Raw genomic sequence first — 22,403 nt, 5'->3', positions numbered from 1 at the left:
GTAGGCAATTTGGTCTGTTACCTTAGGGAGAAAAAAGTTCTTTTGACAGTCTAAGCTCAAGATAAAAAAGTGCGTTGGTTTTATACGCAAGCGCTGGAAAAGTGCTTTCTTGTGTGGCACATAATTAATTTTCAGTCCTGACTTAGCAGTCTCGTCTGGTTCCATTGAGGTTCCATTTCACATTTCAATACATTTGCAACACTCATCTACACACTTATACGCAAGTACTGGGAAACAGCTTGCTCTTGTTTCTTGTGTAGCACCAAATTAATTTTCAGTCCTGACTTCGGAGTCTCATCTTGTTCCATTGAGATTCTATTTCCCAGTTTAATATTTTTGCTACACTCGTCTTCACATGAGTGAGAAAATGTTACACTGTGAGCAGAAAACTTTTATGGAATAGGCTTGAATGACGTTCTGTTGATCATCTCGTTCTGCAGTGAACATTCTCCATGGTTTACTGATGCTGAGATCTGTTGGCAGATAAACATGAGATGTTTTGTCCCTTGGATAATGCAATTCACAGACATTTAGACTGCAAATAAAAGTCTTCAGCATTTCTCTAAGTTGGCCAAATTTGCTCTCTTTGGAATTCCACCTTGCCATTTTTTGAAGTTTTTGAACTCTCTTATGAACCGGTTTTTGGTTATTTGTGTCAACACCCCCAGGAATGTTTCACTACAGACTTGCAGATTATCATCACACTGGGTGACAGTACCATATTTAAAAGTGGCGGATTTTTCAGTAAGCCCTTAGTTCTCTGTCCTCTTAGGATTGGGAGTTTCAGGAAGACAATATTTGAGAATGCATGCTTCTTGCTTATTCTTTTCAGGAATGGAGTAAAATGCGTCGTGGAAGTCTTTGATATCAGACATCGTTAGTAATGGACTTTGGTACCCAATTCTGTGGCTACATGCAGGATACTGTTTGGAGGCCTATAGCCGAATACATGTACACACGAAACAAACCACTGTATACTGCCATATAAGGATAGTAGACACATTTAACAACTGAAGATTTATACAAAAACGGAGACAGAACCACATGAAAAAAGGCAGGAAACCTCTATGTTTCTCCACTAACATACCAGTTAAAAGATTATATCGACAAACTGAGTCTGGAAACGTGTTTGCTTTGTTGGTTCAAGTGTTGCATTTCAGTAATTATTTTTCTTGTATTTTAGTCCCTATTTTTAACAGTGAACTGCAGTCAGTAATCATTAAGAATTTGCCCATTTCTCAGCCACTAATATGGCCCATATTACCAATTTTCTTGGCCCTGTACCTCGAAAACTCTTAGCATAAGGCCACTTAAAACTGTTCACAGATTTCTCTCTATACAGAGGAAAGGTGCCTAATATGAGGCACTTTTGCAAACCCATATTAAAGACAAAGATAAATGCAATTATATTTTTATCTTATTAATAATATATTGCATTACTTAATTTTACCATACGTTTATTACGTTTGCAAGAACGAACGATCTTTCAATGTAATTATCAAATCTTCACAAACAAGGTATTTCATACAAATGTGGTAGAAACACTATTCTTTTAATTCATGAATAATGACATATGAACATTTTTACTTATTCATTGATTTCTCTTATCCCTCACTTTTTCACTTTATTTATGTTTATTTTTAGGACATTGCGAGCAAACAAAATTGTCTTCTGCGACCTCACAATCTTCATGAGCCCAAGGATAACATTTCGTGCTTTGTGCACATCTTTCCCTGTGTTTGTCGTCAGAAAAGCTCCCTGTGCAGAGTACACACTCCATGTCATCGTTATCACTACGGTCTGAAAGACCATTGTCATCAAGGTGGACATCGGATTCCGAGTCAGAAGAAGATTCTCCTGCTTTAGGTCAATAATCTGAAGATTTTCTACTCTTCTCTTCGCAAAACTTTTAGGCTGCTTTATTCTTAGATTCAGCTGCTGATTCCTTCTGTTGGGATTCTTTTAATCGCTTTACATAAGGAGATAATGTTATTAACTTAGTAAAGCGCGAACGCGATGTTAGACCTACTTGAATGGCCACATCTCCAGATGGCATTGCGATGTGTGGAAGAGGTCTGATGTCTGTAGGGCGGACAGCCTTCATTTTCGTTTTCGCATCCATTTTTTGAGGAGAATCACCATCATGATGAATTGAAAATTCATGCTTCCTGACTACGTTTCTGCTGCAGGGGACGAGCCCTGTTTTTACTGAATGCATTCACAGACGGTACTATCCTTGCTGTTCGGTTGTAAACTGCCCAAATAATCTGGCTATTAATAATCTGCAGGACATGTCTTCGCTAGGGTGATCCCCCCTCCACGTCTGCTCCGCTCACATACTTTTTTTAGAGTTTCACGAGCCCGCACCGCCACCAGGCACATCCAGTGACGCGGTGGGCAGTGGTAATAATGTTTTGACATATCAGTGTATTTTGTACATTAGGATGAATGAAATTGTGGTCTTATTTTCTCTTAAAACCTTGTTAGAAATAATAAAATTTTCTCTTTAGCTCATTTGAATAGATATAGTGGTAGCATTAGAATTTGCTTCTGCGTGGATTAACAGAGCTCTCACATTTGTTGTTACAATGCTTATTTCCAGCAACAAATTAAGAAGCATTAAGAGAATTGTGTAGAATCTGCAGGAAGACACTAAAAAGAATTACTCAATCCGCTCAACATTTTAAGATTAACTCTTTATTTTCTCATTATTTAACAGTTTTTCCTTTTAGTGAGATGTCAAGCTGTGATTTGAAATGTCCCCTGGTGTCCTCCTCCGGAGCACATTCCAGATCTTCTCAATTCATTGCGGGGAAGGTGTTGAAAGGTGGGTGTTTGTCATAAGTTGCATTTTCTAAAATTATATTTTACCTTTCTGTGATTACCAATATTTAATATTCTAGAGTCTATGAGGCCTCGCTCTAACAGTTGCACCAGCGATTCTGCCTATTTTTCTGCCTCTTTGCTTAGTCACTGTGTCAGTATGAAGTCTTTGGTGAGTCATTTTCCTCTTCTTCAATAGGAATCGTTTGCAAGTTGCAAGCTATGTGGCTTCATTGCTCGAAGAGAGTTCGCCACTATTTTTCTGCTAATGTTCCGTGCTCGTCTGGTCTGCTTGCTGTTCTGAGGTGAAGACTTACATTTGAGGCTGATCTGATCTTGTTTCTGTTTTGAGATGAAGAGTTACATTTGAGGCTACGCTGCATTGAAAAGGATTTTGCCTTTACATGATGGAGATCCATGTTGCTGAACAGACATTATCATGTACAATGTATCCAGTAAGACCAGTCATTAATATCCTGTGCTGGAGTTTAGTTTTGTGGGTGATGTTAGCTTGGGAACGTTTATGGGTATCAAACCGTGTGTTGGTCCAGTTACATTATTCCACGCAGTGAAACAGGAACAGATAGCTTTCTAATCTCAAAACTGCTTGTAAACTGGTTAGTGCATTACAGACCATATATTTCACTATATGTTATGATCAATTCAAGCCATTACTTCTATTGAAATGTAATGGTTAAACTTTGGAGAGATTTGTAATTATGTATTTCATGAACAATGTGATGCCTCTTTGTGAATCCAACACTTGAAACCGCTGCTTGAAAAGTTTGTTTCTGTATGCTTTTGACAATATAGTTTCGGTTGAACTCAGTTCTCACTACCTTCTTTTTCCGAGAACCACATTCTCTGGATACAGACCATCTGAGGACACCATACTGGCTGGAAGCCATCTTGTTGTCTCAGGTAAGGTAACGAGTGAATTGAGAGTCACTCTAATGATTGAATGTGTGGCTACTCAGCCACGGTTTAGGCACAGTGGTGATAAACAGATTTTGCTGTGAGAATTGTGGCTGCACTGCCTCACTGAACAGCTACAATAATAAGGACAACCGGAAATTAGGTTTTTGCTAAAAGATCATTCTTTTAGTTAACTGTGTTACGCATGCCGTACTTATGCTAACAGAGCGGTGGTGACTGCCCCAGTGCACAGCTGGCGGCTACAAGTAGAAAGCTAACATATCTTCAAACTATTCAGTATCATTTATGAAGTAATTTATTCATGTACCACCGGCGCTATCTTAATATGAATGCCTTCAGACCTTTTCTTCACTGTGAATTCATGGAAGGTATGCTGTGCGATTATTTTGTATGCCATTTCGAATCAGATCGCGTTGCTAGCTTTGTTATAATGGGTTTTACATATTTCATTCTGCATATCATCCAAAAACCTCGCCTTATGTCTCACTACCAATGAGCGTGATCGAGGCTTCTTTTCTTTTCAAGCAATTACACAGCTTTCAACCTTTTATGTAATTTTTGGGTAAATAATTTTGAATATGGGATGAAAAATAAAATGTGTTCTGATACTTTTGATCACAGTCGAAAATCGAAAATACTACAATTTGCACCCTTCACATATTTTGGGTAAATACACTCCTAGAAATGGAAAAAAGAACACATTGACACCGGTGTGTCAGACCCACCATACTTGCTCCGGACACTGCGAGAGGGCTGTACAAGCAATGATCACACGCACGGCACAGCGGACACACCAGGAACCGCGGTGTTGGCCGTCGAATGGCGCTAGCTGCGCAGCATTTGTGCACCGCCGTCGTCAGTGTCAGCCAGTTTGCCGTGGCATACGGAGCTCCATCGCAGTCTTTAACACTGGTAGCATGCCTCGACAGCGTGGACGTGAACCGTATGTGCAGTTGACGGACTTTGAGCGAGGGCGTATAGTGGGCATGCGGGAGACCGGGTGGACGTACCGCCGAATTGCTCAACACGTGGGGCGTGAGGTCTCCACAGTACATCGATGTTGTCGCCAGTGGTCGGCGGAAGGTGCACGTGCCCGTCGACCTGGAACCGGACCGCAGCGACGCACGGATGCACGCCAAGACCGTAGGATTCTACGCAGTGCCGTAGGGGACCGCACCGCCACTTCCCAGCAAATTAGGGACACTGTTGCTCCTGGGGTATCGGCGAGGACCATTCGCAACCGTCTCCATGAAGCTGGGCTACGGTCCCGCACACCGTTAGGCCGTCTTCCGCTCACGCCCCAACATCGTGCAGCCCGCCTCCAGTGGTGTCGCGAGAGGCGTGAATGGAGGGACGAATGGAGACGTGTCGTCTTCAGCGATGAGAGTCGCTTCTGCCTTGGTGCCAATGATGGTCGTATGCGTGTTTGGCGCCGTGCAGGTGAGCGCCACAATCAGGACTGCATACGACCGAGGCACACAGGGCCAACACCTGGCATCATGGTGTGGGGAGCGATCTCCTACACTGGCCGTACACCACTGGTGATCGTCGAGGGGACACTGAATAGTGCACGGTACATCCAAACCGTCATCGAACCCATCGTTCTACCATTCCTAGACCGGCAAGGGAACTTGCTGTTCCAACAGGACAATGCACGTCCGCATGTATCCCGTGCCACCCAACGTGCTCTAGAAGGTGTAAGTCAACTACCCTGGCCAGCAAGATCTCCGGATCTGTCCCCCATTGAGCATGTTTGCGACTGGATGAAGCGTCGTCTCACGCGGTCTGCACGTCCAGCACGAACGCTGGTCCAACTGAGGCGCCAGGTGGAAATGGCATGGCAAGCCGTTCCACAGGACTACATCCAGCATCTCTACGATCGTCTCCATGGGAGAATAGCAGCCTGCATTGCTGCGAAAGGTGGATAAATACTGTACTAGTGCCGACATTGTGCATGCTCTGTTGCCTGTGTCTATGTGCCTGTAGTTCCGGCAGTGTGATCATGTGATGTATCTGACCCCAGGAATGTGTCAATAAAGTTTCCCCTTCCTGGGACAATGAATTCACAGTGTTCTTATTGCAATTTCCAGGAGTGTAGTTTTGAACATGGCTCAGAGATCAGAGTATATGAATACTTTTGAGTACCTAGACGGCTGCATTGTGATTGGCTGTTTCAGTTCAATGGGCTTTTAAGTACTAGGCTGTAATTTGAGCAGAGGGGAGAGGACCAGTACACGTTACAAAGCGCAACTAAGCTAGTTCCACCATTTTATTTTTTTAAAAATTTTATCTGTCTTTAATTTTTAAATATCCTAGCATCCGAAATTTATAAATTTATCATCTCCTGACATATTTAGTTTTTAAATTCCCTGCCATTCATCATCTTTAATTTTTCAACATCCCACCATCCACCATCTTGTTGATGTCGTGTGTTCATGGTCATTGATGATGTCAAAACAAAAATACCCTCACCAGGTACTGCAGCCAGGACCTCTAGATTTGAATCCAGAAGTAAGGGAAGCGCTCGAAGTCTCATAGAATTCCTACTGCTGCTGTTCTGGGCCTACCTCGTCATCATTTGTTTCGTTCGCATTGCCCTACAGCTAACCGTCTGTGCGATCTGTCAATCTGCTCCCACGTCCGTTACGCCAGTGATTTTGCCTTTCTCAAATTTCTAATGACGACAATAAGCTACATGTGCTCGTCCTCTCCATCTGAAAAGGTTCAGTAATGTTAGACACCAGTAGCCATAATGTGCTCGCACCAGTCTTCATCTGTAGGAATGGCTTTTTTCGGTACCGAAATAAAATCACAGAGACATGAAATTTTTATCAACATGTCCAATATGCTCGGAAATAAAAAATGTCAGTTTGTTAGCTTTCTGTCAGTGTTACATTTCATGGTGTTACATTTTCCGTTTCTGTCAACGTATTTTCCCAACGCGTTTGGCATGTGTGACATTGAAATTTCGTTGACTCTGGGTAGACAGAAAAAAAAGTTCCCTAAAAAGTGTTGATCACAGTCGCCGTATGACTTATCGCTTTATATCCAAATATTACAACGCGCCTTACGGGAACTGAGCGTAATGTAAACCTTCAGTAATTGAAAAAGCGTCATGATGATCCCTCCATTAGCAAAAGATTCCGAACTAGTTCCGCATTCGGATCTCTGAGAAGGGACAGCCAAGGGGGAGATGACCATGAGAAAAAGATTAAATGACCAATCGAAAGATAACGTTCTACGAGGCAGAGAGTGGAATTTCAGAAGTCTGAACGTGGCAGGGAAGCTGGAAAATCTGAAAAGAAATATGCTAAGGCTCAGTCTATATTTAGTGGGGGTCAGTGAAGTGTAGCCGAAAGAAGACAAGGATTTCTGGTCCGATAAATGTTACTGTTTCAATAAGTGGAAGAGCTAGGGTGAAGTGGGTGTGGCATTAAATTAAGTCATATCCGTTCATTACACTATTAAAAAGCCTACAAACGTTTGTTAAGGTAATATTAAAAATCCCCACTAACAATTTCTGTGCAACGATTTTAAAATCTCAACAATCCCAGAAAGTTCACTATAATGATCCGCCAAGCAATAAGAATAATAATGATAATAATAATGAATTTGAAAATGAATTTCTCACACAATAATATGGTAGAGTTTCAGAATGCTTAATTACAAGTAAGGCAGAATTTTAAGCACCTACTTCCACACAAAACAAAATCAGATACAAATTTATGACTTTGCTTTGGGAAAAGAAAGGTCTGAGCAAACTTGAATAAGTATTTTAACCATGATGTACAGCAGATCCCTCATATAGGAAAAAAATTAAAAACACTATGATCGGTAGCTGCAGGAAAGTGCAGGTCACATCCGTCTACAAGAGGGATACAAAAATGATTGATAAAACTATCGATCAATATTACTGACATCCATCTGTTGCAGAATCGTAGAACATGTACCTAGTTCAATTAGGTATGCGGAAGAGTACGATTTCCTATATGCCTGATTGCACTGATTCCGGAAACTTTGGTCATGGAAAACCTATCTCGTAGGTTTCTCATTTTACATTCTGAATGTCATGAATAAAGGCAATCAGATGGATGCAAGCATTATAGACATCGGCAATGCTGTTCACTTCGTAAGGGAGAGTGGTGTTCTAAAATGGTTCAAATGGCTCTATTGGACTTAACATCTGAGGTCATCAGTCCCCTAGAACTTAGAAGTAATTAAACCTAACTAACCTAAGGACGTCACACACATCCATGCCCGAGGCAGGATTCGAACCTGCGACCGTAGCAGTCGCGCGGAGCCGGACTGAAGCGCCTAGAACCGCTCGGCCACCGCGGCCGGCGTTAAGACATAAATTTAGGGTTTATGTTGGATGTGTTATTTACCTTTTAGCTGGTTAAATGCCCGTTAGCTGCCGAAGGCCAAATACATAAATAAATAGATAACGATAATCGCTGGCGTCGTCATGTGGGCGATGTTCAGCGATTAACAGACACAGATGGACGGTCGTGTCTTGTCAGAAAACAAAGTTAGTTTAAAATATACAAAATAAATTCCTACGCTCGCTCCGATGCGACGTCTCCTCGTAAATCTCACTATCAAAACTCTCTAATTATTTGTATAAATGATACGGAACTGAAACGTGCTGAGATTAAAGTATGGCTACTATGTCAGTCATTCATCAGTGAACGTCTCCTTACCTACGTATTCAATGGCGTGGGGTTGATTTTATTTTTAAATTCTTACATTTCGCGGAATGTGCACTTAGGCCTCACAAAAGGTTGCTACACAACAAAAATATATTCCTTCCACAGTCTAAACACTCTAAATACAAGAGACTGCTAAACAGTAACTCCTTAATGAAAATAAATTTGGTATCTGTTCAGTACACTGCCTCAGTAAATACGATGAATACTGTGATTTTCGTGCGAAAAAAGTTTCTTCCCGGCGAAGTGCTAGTCTTGAACGCTTTTCCTTATGCGCTGATTGCTTGATGAATCTTGTTTCTGCAATGTTCTCCTCTTTTAATTCCTCATCTTCACTGAGAATATCAAATCGTATTTCTTCTCGAAACTTCGTCTTCCACTGCAACAATGCTGTTAATAATTTTCTGGAAGCTTCTGCGTTCCGCTCGTTTCTGTGTATCCTCCTGTTCGCTACTGGCCTCATTACGTGTCCCAGTCCCAGCACCAACTGACACCTTTCACTTGTCGATTCCTCGTTGGCAAAATTTTTCACTGACACAAATTTTCCTACTGGACCAAATCGTTAGCTTTACATTTGAATTGTATACAATGAAGGTTACATAAGACATTGAAACATGTTTACAGAAAATATTAAGTTTCATTTAAACATAAAATAAAGAAAAAATATTAAGGATATGTAAATATTTACAATCTTCACTACAGATGAACCAACACTCAAAATGCATTGCGTTGTCTAGTATCAGAGACGTATCAGCAATAAGAAGACGTTCTCCTCGCTGAAGATTGCAAGAAAATTGCCAGGGGCAGTGGTCATATCGATCTTACTTCCTCTATTGTACACATCGAGTATGTACTGTTACGACGAGATTAAAAAGCATGCGGGAACATAACTAATATTGGTGATGCTCAATACAGTGGGTAGTGAACTATTAGTGTGGGTAAATAAATTACCATTTTCTCTTTTTGTAGTAAACCATTTGATATATATTTACATTTTCAATCTATGTTTCAGTCTGAAGATCATACAGTCTGACGTAATCTGTTAGCGTCTTTAGTTACAACTTAAATTACGAAAATTTTCACAAATTTTCTTGTTTCACAACTGCGCTTTTATTAAAATAATGAATCACAGTTTTACGGTGTAGAGTCAGTGAACCAGGCTCTGAGTCAACTGATACTTGTTATCTGAGTTGAACCAGAAACTTCTAGAATTTAAATGAAAATCGAATGTGGTAATGGTGTTTATAAAACAATAAACAAAAAAAAAATTACAAAATAATCAATCACTAACTCCATTGACAAAATGTAGTTTTTTCCAAAATCGTGTTTATGACACAAAATCTACTCTTCAAAATAAACCAATTTTCCTCACGTCATTGTCTCTCGGTACCCATGCGCTTTTATAGCGTGCTCGCAACTCAAACTGATGATGTAAAAACCATGTTAAGCACTGGTCATCTATGAAAGATTCGTAAACTTATGGTTTACAAGAAATAAGCCTGAAACCCTTACGTTATTGTTGTTCGGTCACTCATCCAAAGACTGGCTCGATCCAGTAGCCATGTTAGTCTACTGCAACTACATCAGTTTGAGCCTGATTTCCTCACACTAACCTTTGTCTGCATCTACAATTTTTACCGTATGAAGTACTCTTTCACATCTCATGACACTTCTTCCTTTGTTAACCAGAAAGCTCGTTTTTCGCCATTTCATTCCATAACCTCTCAAGATTCTCTGTATATCCATCTAATGTTCAGAATTCTTCCGTAGAACCTCTCTTTCTTGTTTGTACTATTTATCAACTATTTTTCATTTTCATCGGCTATTTTCATTTTCACATAAGGCTACACTACAGACAAATGTTATCAGAATAGACTAAGTAATATTTGCAACTGTATTTAAAGTTAATACATTTCTATTTTAAGCAAGCTATTCTTGTTATAGAAGTGTACATTTTGTATCTTTTTTTACAGTTATTTTTCTGTACAAGCAATAAACCTTGTCTACAATTTCCAGCGTGTTAATTCCTAGTCTAATTCCCTCAGAATCTTCTGACTAAATTCGACTACATTTCACTATCATTGCTTTGCAGTTATTAAGTTCATCTTGCTATCTCTTTCGAAGAACCTATCCATTTGGTTCAAGTCATCTTCCAAGTCCTTTGCCGGCTCTGACAGAAGTACAATGTCACTTCTTAGACCATAAAGTATATGGTACTTTCTTTTTCTTTTTTTCGTTTTGAGTCTTTCCTTAGTTGCTACGAAATTCATGGAAGTATTTTCAATCTTTGCAAGTAAATGAAACTCAGTTTTTTTGCTATAAGCGTTTCACTTCTAAAAAAAAAGCCATGCATTGGGGTCCACTGAAGATGCTTTACCAAAAAAAAAAAAAAAATAAGAAGCGAATGCCTATGGAAAAAAAACTGCATTTTATTTAGTTACAAAGACGCGATGTATCTCCTTGCATAAAGCGTATGTTTCTTCTCCCTGCTCTGTGTGAGTTCTCCCTAACAACTTCAAAATTCCCAAGAACGTATTGCAGTTAACAGTGTCGTGCAAGTCACATAGCTCTTAAATACTGAAAAAACATGATATTTCAGTTGCTAAGAGTTGATTATGAATAAATCTTTGTTTACAAGCGGTTTCGATCTTCAGGTCATCTTCCGGTATTTTTATGGCGTTTTAAGCGTTATGCTCTCTTAAGAAGTGATTTATCGTGTGCCAAGTAAGTTTAACTTGTCCTGGTATGAAGAAACGAAGCCTTGTAACAGTCCCAGTAATGGTAAAAGTAACTTATTAATAGACGTGCTCTGACTTCGATATGAGGAAAGGAAGCTCAATGAGAAGCACACGCCTACGTTATGCGCCCAACGGAAAAGTAAGAGGCATAGTTTCCGAACTTGAACATGAACGTCACGTATAAGATATCCAGCAATATCTAAAGTGGTCTAGTGACCAGCTTACAGTTGATAACTGTGTAGTGGGCATGTACAGCCCATACTGTAATCACAGTAGTCAAATGTGAAGCACTAGAAGTGCGCCTTAAGATCGGTTCAATTACCTTGCAGTGTGGAGCACTTTAATATGCATAATTTGTCAAGACGTGCTAGTTACTTGGAGATAATACTCTGTTGGGCGTAGATTGTAAAACAAGAATAAATACACTTTTGGAGGATTATGCACAGCGTCCCTCCAATCAATGTCTGTCATCAAGACCTACCTCGTTAACTGAAAAAGCATGCATCTAAGTGGGCTCTGAGCACTATGGGACTTAACATCTGGGGACATCGGTCCCCTATAACTTAGAACTACTTAAACCTAACCAACCTAAGGACATCACACACATCCACGCCCGAGGCAGGATTCAAACCTGCGACCGTAGCGGTCGTGCGGTTCCAGACTGAAGCGCCTAGAACAGCTCGGCCACACCGGCCGGCTATAACAGTAGGAATACGTATTGATGAAACTAGGGGATGCTATTTCCAGTATGAAATGCTTGATGTAATTTATCTAATGCAACATCTAGCTATCACAAAATGGCAGCAGAAAAAAAGTTTGTACCAATTTTCACTTAAATACCCAGTAAATGATCAGGAGCTGAGTGGTCAGCGCGACAGACTGTCAATCCTAAGGTCCGGCTGGGTCGGAGATTTTCTCCGCTCAGGAACTGGGTGTTGTGTTGTCCTAATCATCATCATTTCATCCCCATCGACGCGCAAGTCGCAGAAGTGGCGTCAAATCGAAAGACTTGCACCAGGCGAGCGCTCTACCCGACGGGAGGCCCTTGTCACACGGCATTATTATAATGATCAGGAAGACTGAAATAAGAAATAGTATTTAAGTTCAAGCATATAAGCACCACGTGAACTTAACTACATACGTGACACAAAGTAAACAATAAAAAAATACAACTGATGGTGTGTGAATGAACTGACAGCATGATGTTTCGGATTGAATGACGAACGTTCGATTCTGTGAGCAAGTTCGTATCTACTGACATCATAAAGACGCAAACTGTTTGCAACAACACGCGGAGCACCCGTCTATTTTCGCACTTCATAGCAAGTTTAGCAACACAAATTAGTGAAGAATTTAGCCCTGGAAAGGGAACACCACACGAATGATTTTATAGAATGTCAGCCTTTCAGCCTTCTTTGTTCAGTACTGAGTTGTCAGTTGATCTCTTGATCCTCCTACAGCTGCTTTTCCCCAGCGGTTTCTTTAGTTATCCTATAACCAGCACCTACCTTTCCTATAGTCACGCTTGTGTATTGTACATGTTTACTCGGATTACCAGTGAAAAGAACAATTTGACCTGTTTGGACACGGGTTAACTGCATGCTGCAGAGCCCTCCCGTCCCCTGCGAACTGTCAATTGTGCGCGCAGTGGAGTAGTGCTTGTGGCGTTTCTGCTACTGGCAGGCGTTGTCTTGAGCGTTGCGCTACGCCATACATAGATCCACGATATCCGGCTTTATGTTCAAGAGCAACGCTTATTAATCTATGACGAGAAACTTGGTCTTGATGCTCCTTTTACTAGTTGTGACATATGTGTAAGGATTACAGTACATCTCTTTCATCTTTCCGATTGTTAATTGCGTAAACAATCAAATACTTTACCCTTTTGCATTAGCTTCACTAAGATCTAGTTTATCGTCATAAAACTATTTAATACATTTTTTCTAATCCCTTCAGTATTAATAAACAGAGAATTAGTATTAGCCTATAAGGAACAGGCAATGGAAAATAGAATTCCACTCACACTCACTAAAGGACAATTATGGTATAAGAGGAAAACAGTGAATGACAAACTTCATTAAAATTGATGACGAAGCGGCCACTGTTTTTCGATTATAAGTTCAGCAGAATATCAGCTTAAAAACTAAAATTTCCCATTACGTAATTCTTTCCTTCTTTTCCACTAGACGACAGTAGTCAACATTACATTACTTGTAGATTGTTTTCATAGACTGCCTCTCTCTCAGATAAATGGATATTCGTTTATATTCCAAGTGAATGGTTTGCATGGCGTCTGCTTAAGCGTTGTAAAATTAATACTAGATTCAATTCCACATATTCACAGTGTACGAACAATCTTCCTCAAATACAAAGAACTGTTACCTTTCTATCTTTATCACCTTCGACGTTTTTCGAAATGTCCGACACTTTCTCTGCTTTTCTCTCAATTACTGCTATTTTATTTAATATTTTATTCTGTTGTGTTGGGCCATTTGCCTTTGTTGTTATACTGTGAGCTGTCTAATGATCCCATCGCTCCAGGTTTAACACGTATGTTTCTATAACATTTCATTAGCCCCAGTTACGCTTCTGCTATTTATTGGTTCAGCCTGCATGATTGCTATTATTTAGAGACACCTTTCCCACTTAAAAATAAGTTAATCTACGCACTGCTGCAGATTGCAATGGTACAAGGCACAGATTGTTGACTCCTACGACTGCATTCCACCATTGCTGAAAAGGTGGAAGTACGTCTACTGTATTACGCTTGGGGAATCAAAATTTGATTCAACTGTGCCCTGATACATTTCATTCTGTGAAAATGTGATAGAAAGGCTACTTTGCATGGAAAATCTTATTAATAATGAGAAAAAATTAGTTGCATTTACTGGTTCCCATGCGGCTGAGCACTGAATGGTGCTCGACTGGCTATTATGCTCCCATATTGCAAATTAGTGTTTACCATATATATATATATATATATATATATATATATATATATATATATATATATATATACAGGGTGAGTCACCTAACGTTACCGCTGGATATATTTCGTAAACCACATCAAATACTGACGAACCGATTCCACAGACCGAACGTGAGGTAAACACTAATTTGCAATATGGGAGCATAATAGCCAGTCGAGCACCATTCAGTGCTCAGCCGCATGGGAACCAGTAAATGCAACTAATTTTTTCTCATTATTAATAAGATTTTCCATGCAAAGTAGCCTTTCTATCACATTTTCACAGAATGAAATGTATCAGGGCACAGTTGAATCAAATTTTGATTCCCCAAGCGTAATACAGTAGACGTACTTCCACCTTTTCAGCAATGGTGGAATGCAGTCGTAGGAGTCAACAATCTGTGCCTTGTACCATTGCAATCTGCAGCAGTGCGTAGATTAACTTATTTTTAAGTGGGAAAGGTGTCTCTAAATAATAGCAATCATGCAGGCTGAACCAATAAATAGCAGAAGCGTAACTGGGGCTAATGAAATGTTATAGAAACATACGTGTTAAACCTGGAGCGATGGGTAAACTATATAGTATCCGAATAAAAACATCTGTCACTTATATATGACTCACGAAAATTATTTGATTCCTTCAAGTACAAAAATGTACAAAAATGGTGCGTTTTATATTTTACTTCTATGCAGAAATACAACTGGGGCTGATGTGAGCTACTTCTAGCCCTTTTTTTTTAAATTTATTGTGACTGAGAGTATTTACGACTGCTGATACAGGTAAATAAAACGTAAATAAAAAACGTAATTGTTTAATACAAACCATACAAAAATGCACGGAAGTGTGTTTTTTAACACAAACCTACGTTTTTTTAAATGGAACCACGTAAGATTTGTTAGCACATCTGAACATATAAACAAATACGTAATCAGTGCCGTTTGTTGCATTGTAAAATGTTATTTACGTCCGGAGATATTGTAACCTAAAGTTGACGCTTGAGTACCACTCCTCCGCTGTTCGATAGTGTGTATCGGAGAGCACCGAATTACGTAGGGATCCAAAGGGGACGGTGATGGACCTTAGCTACAGAAGAGACTGGAACAGCACATTACGTCCACATGCTAACACCTTTTTATTGGTCTTTTTTACTGACGCACATGTACATTACCATGAGGGGTGAGGTACACGTACACACGTGGTTTCCGTTTTCAATTACGGAGTGGAATAGAGTGTGTCCCGACATGTCAGGCCAATAGATGTTCAATGTGGTGGCCATCATTTGCTGCACACAATTGCAATCTCTGGCGTAATGAATGAAGTTGTACACGCCGCAGTACATCTGGTGTAACGTCGCCACAGGCTGCCACAATACGTTGTTTCATATCCTCTGCGGTTGTAGGCACATCACGGTACACATTCTCCTTTAACGTACCCCACAGACAGAAGTCCAGAGGTGTAAGATCAGGAGAACGGGCTGGCCAATTTATGCGTCCTCCACGTCCTACGAAACGCCCGTCGAACATCCTGTCAAGGGTCAGGCTAGTGTTAATTGCGGAATGTGCAGGTGCACCATCATGCTGATACTACATACGTCGACGCGTTTCCAGTGGGACATTTTCGAGCAACGTTGGCAGATCATTCTGTAGAAACGCGATGTATGTTGCAGTGCTCTCCGATACACACGATCGAACAGCGGAGGAGTGGTACTCAAGCGTCAACTTTAGGTTACAATATCTCCGGGTGTAATTAACATTTTACAATGCAACAAACGGCACTGATTACGTATTTGTTTATATGTTCAGATGTGCTAACAAAACTAACGTGGTTCCATTTAAAAAAACGTAGGTTTGTGTTAGAAAACATACTTTCGTGCATTTTTGTATGGTTTGTATTAAACAATTACGCTAGCCCCTCTCCTCACGTTCGGTCTGTGGAATCGGTTCGTCAGTATTTGATGGGTTTACGAAATATATCCAGCGGTAACGTTAGGTGACTCACCCAGTATATATATATATATATATATATATATATATATATATATATATATATATATATATATATATACACAACATTGCCGTAAAATACTTACTGTAACATTAAAGTAACCTTATTTATTATATACACCCAAAGACAAAAGACACTACGCACTACGAAGGGATTATCTGAATCGGGCGGAAATAGATAGATGTGATGCACATGCGCAGACAAACAAATGATTACAATTCAGAAAAATTGGGCTACTTATTTAGGAGAAAGAACTTCACAAACTGAACAAGTCAATAACGCGTTAGTTCAGTCTGGTCCATAAGCAAGCAGTTATTCGACTTGACAATGATTGACAGAGTTGTTGGGTGCACTTCCTCAGAGATATTGTGCCAAATTCTGCCCAACTGACAATTTAGACCGTAAAAATACCTAGGTGGTTTGAGCCCCTAACGATACTGCTTCAAACGCTCTCGATTGATGAGAGACCCGGCCTCCGTGCTGGCGAAGGTAGGGTTTGGCAAACACGAGGACAATAGTGGAAAATCTCGCCGTGTGCGGGCGGGCATTATCTTGCTGAAATGTAAGACCAGGGCGGCTTGCCATGAAGACCGACAAAATGGGTGCATACCGCTGTGCTGTGTGTGTGCCGCGGAAGACAACCAAAGGGTTGCTGCTCTATAAAACAGTCGCCTCCCCCCCCCCTCTCCAGACCGTTGTCTGGGGCGCCCTATCTGTCTAGTCTCTGGTCTGGAATCTTGTTGTCAGGAGTAGCGTTGTCTTCAGTCATGCGTTCTGCTTCGAACTGAGCCCTAATCACCAGCGAAACGTGGCCAAAGATGCCCCAGACAGCGATGGTGTACCAACCGACAGTCGCCCGCCATACGGTCTGACATCCAGGAGTGATGCATTCGCTACAATTTCATAACAGGACCACTCTGGTTGTCATCCCCAGCACCCTTACAGCACAGCGGTACGTCGACGATGTCCCACGCCTCGTTTTGTTGGCCCTGGCCTTACAATCCAGCAAGTTGGCTGCACCTCTTACGAATTGAAAACATTTGGAGCATTATGGTCAGGGCCCTCCAACCAGCTCGGGATTTTGACGACCTAACGCAGCACTTGGAATGAATTTGGCCCGGTATCCCTCAGGAGGACATCCGACAACTGTATCAATAAATGCTAAGCCGAATAACTGCTTGGGTAAGGGCCTCCGGAGGTGAGCTAATGCGTTATTGACTTGCTCTATTTGTGAAGCTCTTTCTGTTGAATAAATCGTCCAAATTTTCTGAAGCTGTAAGTATTTGATTGTCTCTAAATGTATATGTATGTCTACAGATATCGGTCCCATTCCTATAATTCCTTCGTGGTGGGTATTTTTTCCCTTTTTTTAATATTAGAGTACATTAACTGCATACACCCGGAATCTCAGGTTCTGCCACAACATGATCAACAGTTTCAACATTCCTGTCGGACGATGTAAAACAGTACGAAAGCGCTTTACCGTCTTACAATAGCGTCGGGATGTTGTAACCTCTCCTTTCATCGGCGACCACAGGTTATCCTTATAAATACGGGTAAACTATATAGTATCCGAATAAAAACATCTGTCACTTATATATGACTCACGAAAATTATTTGATTCCTTCAAGTACAAAAATGTACAAAAATGGTGCGTTTTATATTTTACTTCTATGCAGAAATACAACTGGGGCTGATGTGAGCTACTTCTAGCCCTTTTTTTTAAATTTATTGTGACTGAGAGTATTTACGACTGCTGATACAGGTAAAACTGAATGTAGCTGCGTAATCGATTGAAACAATAATAAAAGATACAATGATGCCGGCCGGAGTGGCCGAGCGGTTCTAGGCGCTACAGTCTGGAACCGCGCGACCGCTACGTCGCAGGTTCGAATCCTGCCTCGGGCATGGATGTTTGTGATGTCCTTAGGTTAGTTAGGTTTAAGTAGTTCTAAGTTCTAGGGGACTGATGACCTCAGAAGTTAAGTCCCATAGTGCTCAGAGCCATTTGAACCATTTGATACAATGACGCTACCGACGCGAAACTAGTCCCACCTCCTCATTCCAACTGCTAGCTCTCCCGCCGGAGTAGTGACATCGCAGATCTTATAACATACACTGCCGTTTGTGAAAATTGCATCGCGAACGGCTTTAATGAACTTTAATCCTAATGACAAAAGTATATGGAATCAGAGCATATACATTTACGGACTCTTCCTCCACATGGTTTGTGTATGAATCCAAAACTTCATCAAGAGCGGTTGCTGGAGGAACAAGTTGAACACACTCTCGACCAACCATAACTGAAATGTGAGTGGCGAGAGATACGTCAAGTGAATATGCAGACCCGAGTAGTAGTGATACCATCGTTCCTTGAAGAAGTCGCGTATGTCCCTCGCCAGATGTGGTTAGTTTTTGCCCTGATGACATTTGCCGAGGACAGAAAATTCAAAACTCTCTCTAGTGTAGCGTTAATACTCACACTGAACTTAATACGAAGACGATAAGATCACATATACTGTGAAGTGGCGCTTCCTGCCACTCTTGGAATTTGTGGGTACGCCGCACGACAAACCAAGCTGCCACGTTTCGGTCGGTAGCACGCAATACGCACCGTAGAACAGAATGAAGCAGGACTCGACTCAACTTTATGACTCCCATCGCGTACTGTGGTAGTAATTGGTGGTACGATATCAAACACCTATTTACAGACCAATTTTTGCGAAGGTATACTTCGTAAAGGGCGGGTGATAAGGGAAGGTTTCAGTGAGATTACATCATGGTCAGACAGAGTTTCTGAGATACTGGATTGTAAGGTGTACCCAGGAACAGACATAGACTCAGATCACAATATAGTAGTGATGAAGAGTAGGCTAAAGTTTAAGACATTAGTCAGGAAGAATCAATACGCAAACAAGTGGGATACGGAAGTAGTAAGCAATGACGAGATACGGTTGAAGTGTTCTAACGCTATAGATACAACAATAAGGAATAGCTCAGTAGGCAGTGCAGTTGAGGAGGAATGGACATCTCTAAAAAGCGCGAAAACATAGGTACAAAGAAGGTAACCGCGAAGAAACCGTGGATGACAGAAGAAATACTTCAATTGGTCGATGAACGGAGAAAGTACAAAAATGTTCCAGGAAACTCAGGAATACACAAACACAAGTTGCTGAGGAAACAAATAAATATGAAGTGCAAGGAAGCTAAGACGAAATGGCTGCAGGAAAAATGTGAAGACACCGAAAAAGAAATGACTGTTGGAAGGGCAGACTCAGCATACAGGAAAGTCAAAACAACCTTCGGTGACATTAAAAGCAAGGGTGATAACGTTAAGAGTTCATCGGGAATTCCACTGTTAAATGCAGAGAAGAGAGCGGATAGGTGGAAAGAATACACTGAAAGCCTCTATGAGGGGAAAGATTTGTCTGATGTGATAGAAGAAGAAACAGGAGTCTATTTAGAAGAGATAGGGGATCCAGTGTTATATACACGATTTAAAAGAGCTTTGGAGGGCTTAAGATCAAATAAGGCAGAAGGTATACATAACATACCATCAGAATTTCTAAAATAATTGGGGTAAGTGGCCACTAAACGACTGTTCACGTTGGTGTGTAGAATGTATGAGTCTGGCGACATACAATCTGGCTTTCGAAAAAGCATCATCCACATAATTCCGAAGACGGCAAGAGCTGACAAATGCGAGAATTATCGCACAGTCAGCTTAACAGCTCATGCATCCAAGTTGCTTACAAGAATAATATATAGAAGAATGGAAAAGAAAACTGAGGATGCGCTAGATGGCGACTAGTTTGGCATTTGGAAAGGTAAAGGCACGGGGGAGGCATTTCTGACGTTGCAGTTAATAATGAAAGCAAGACAGAAAAATCAAGACACGTTCATAGGATTTGTCGGTCTGGAAAAAGCGTTCGACAGTGTACTGTAAAATGGTGCAAGATGTTCGAAATTCTGATAAAAGTAGGGGTAAGCTATGGGGAGAGACGCGTTATATACAATATGTACAACAACCAAGAGGGAGAGCTCGTATTAAAAAGGGTGTAAGACAATGATGTAGCCTTTCGCCCCTAATGTTCAATCTGTACATCGAAGAAACAATGATGGAAAAGAGAGGTGGAATTAAAATTCAAGATGAAAGGATATCAATGATAGGATTTACTGATGACATTGATACATGAATTACATGATCTGCTGAACCGAAAGAACAGTCTAATAAGCACAGAGTATGGATTGGGAGTAAATCGAAAAAAGTCTAAGGTAATGAGAAGTAGTAGAAATGAGAGCAGCGAGAAACTTAACATCAGAATTGGTGGTCACGAAGTAGATGAAGTTAAGGGATTCTGCTTCCTAGGCAGTAAAATAACCAATGATGGACGGAGCAAGGAGGACATCAAAAGCAGACTAGCAATGGCAAAAAGGGCAGTCCTGGCCAAGAGAAGTCTACTAATATCAAATATCGGCCTTAATTTGAGGAAGAAATTTCTCAGACTGTACGTCTGGTAGTGAACCATGGACCTTGGGAAAACCGGAACAGAAGAAAATCGAATCATTTGAGATGTGGTGCTGCAGACGAATGTTCAAAATTAGATGGACTGATAAGGTAAGAAATGAGGAGGTTCTGCGGAGAATCGGAGAGTCAAGGAATATGTGGAAATCACTGATTAGGAGAAGCGACGGGATGATAGTACATCTGTTAAGACATGATTGAATGACTTCCTTGGTACTAGAGGGAGCTTTAGAGGGCAAAAACTGTAGAGGAAGACAGAGATTGGAAAACATCCAACATATGACTGAGGACGTAGGTTGCAAGTGCTACTCTGAGATGACGAGATTATCACAGGAGAGGAATTCGTGGCGGGCCGCATCAAATCATTCAGAAGAGTTATGGAAAAAAAAGACAGGCCATTCTGTTCCACTGTATCCCAGTGGTTACTGATGTTCTCTAATCGACTTTATATTCCAAATAATTGTCACTCTGAACAACCAAATACACCAGAAGCGAAGGCAACTACAATCGTGACCGAATTGTTGGTTTTATCAGTGGTAGTTATTTACAATATGTTGCGGTACCATATCCAGAACACTTTAATCTTCTCTACTAACTGTTTGCGAAGATTACATCGCCAAGCCTCTCTGTGCTTACGTGCTTCCTTCAAATTCAATACTTCTCGTTTCAAGTGAGTGAAAGATATCATTTTCCCGCTTACCTGTATACAACGCAATATTATCAGGGAATGTGCGCTAGTTTTGCAACGCCAGTAAGGTCCTTATGAATGAATCTTATCTCAAAGGTTGCATGGAGCTTTAAAACGGTACTAACTGAAAGGAACTGTTGAGAGACGCCGTGGTGGTAGGACTAGCGAAACTCTCTCTTGTGTGACAAGTTGAGCTGAGATATGAAAATTTCAGGTTAAGACACTGGCCTATGCAGTTATATCAGCTAGAATATAACGACGATTTTTGAGACATACTGATATAGTTTGTGTGGTATTTTAACGCTATCACAGTGTTTCCTAATGGTAGATATGTTCGCATTTCAGTTTGTCTAATGTTGAAAGATTATTTTACAAGGGGCAGTATGAGTGACACTTTTCTGTGTGGCCTTTACAGTGAAAGTCAGAATCTGGACGTCGTAGTGTCCGACAATTCATGTCTCAGATTATTCTATGAGACAAGGCGCACTATCGTTACAGATACACCAACAAAAAAAGAAGCGTTCAAGTAGTTGAGAATCAAACCAAATTTCTTATTTCGAGGCAATCTGGTTTGTCTCTAGGCAACAACGAAGCTCTCTGTGTCTTTTTTTTTTTTCATGCAATAAATTGTACCGTACGGACGTAATTTTGAACATAATCGGATTTAATTACCTTGATTCATTTGTATGACTGTGCTTGTTTTTAAAATATGAGAGTTGCTTATATAAAAATTATTACGTAATGTAGAACTTCCTGCATCATTTGAAGTATTTCATTAATGAAGGAAAAGAGCTTTGAAGTAAATAACATTTACATTTACGGCGTACAGTTACGACCTGAGTGGTAATTCAGAGAGGCAGAAAAAAACAATTCTAGTTAGCAGTGATGGAGATGCGCAATCACACAACACGTCACTTGAAATGAAAATGATTTATATTAGAAGATCACACGCGTGACAGGACAGAAACCAGAAGCGATGATGAGTGGAAAGTTTTCTGCTGTTGATCGGCAGTA

Source organism: Schistocerca cancellata, chromosome 2 (genome assembly GCF_023864275.1).
Source record: "Schistocerca cancellata isolate TAMUIC-IGC-003103 chromosome 2, iqSchCanc2.1, whole genome shotgun sequence".
In the NCBI taxonomy this organism is placed as follows: domain Eukaryota; kingdom Metazoa; phylum Arthropoda; class Insecta; order Orthoptera; family Acrididae; genus Schistocerca; species Schistocerca cancellata.
Note: the sequence above shows the minus strand (reverse complement) of the source record.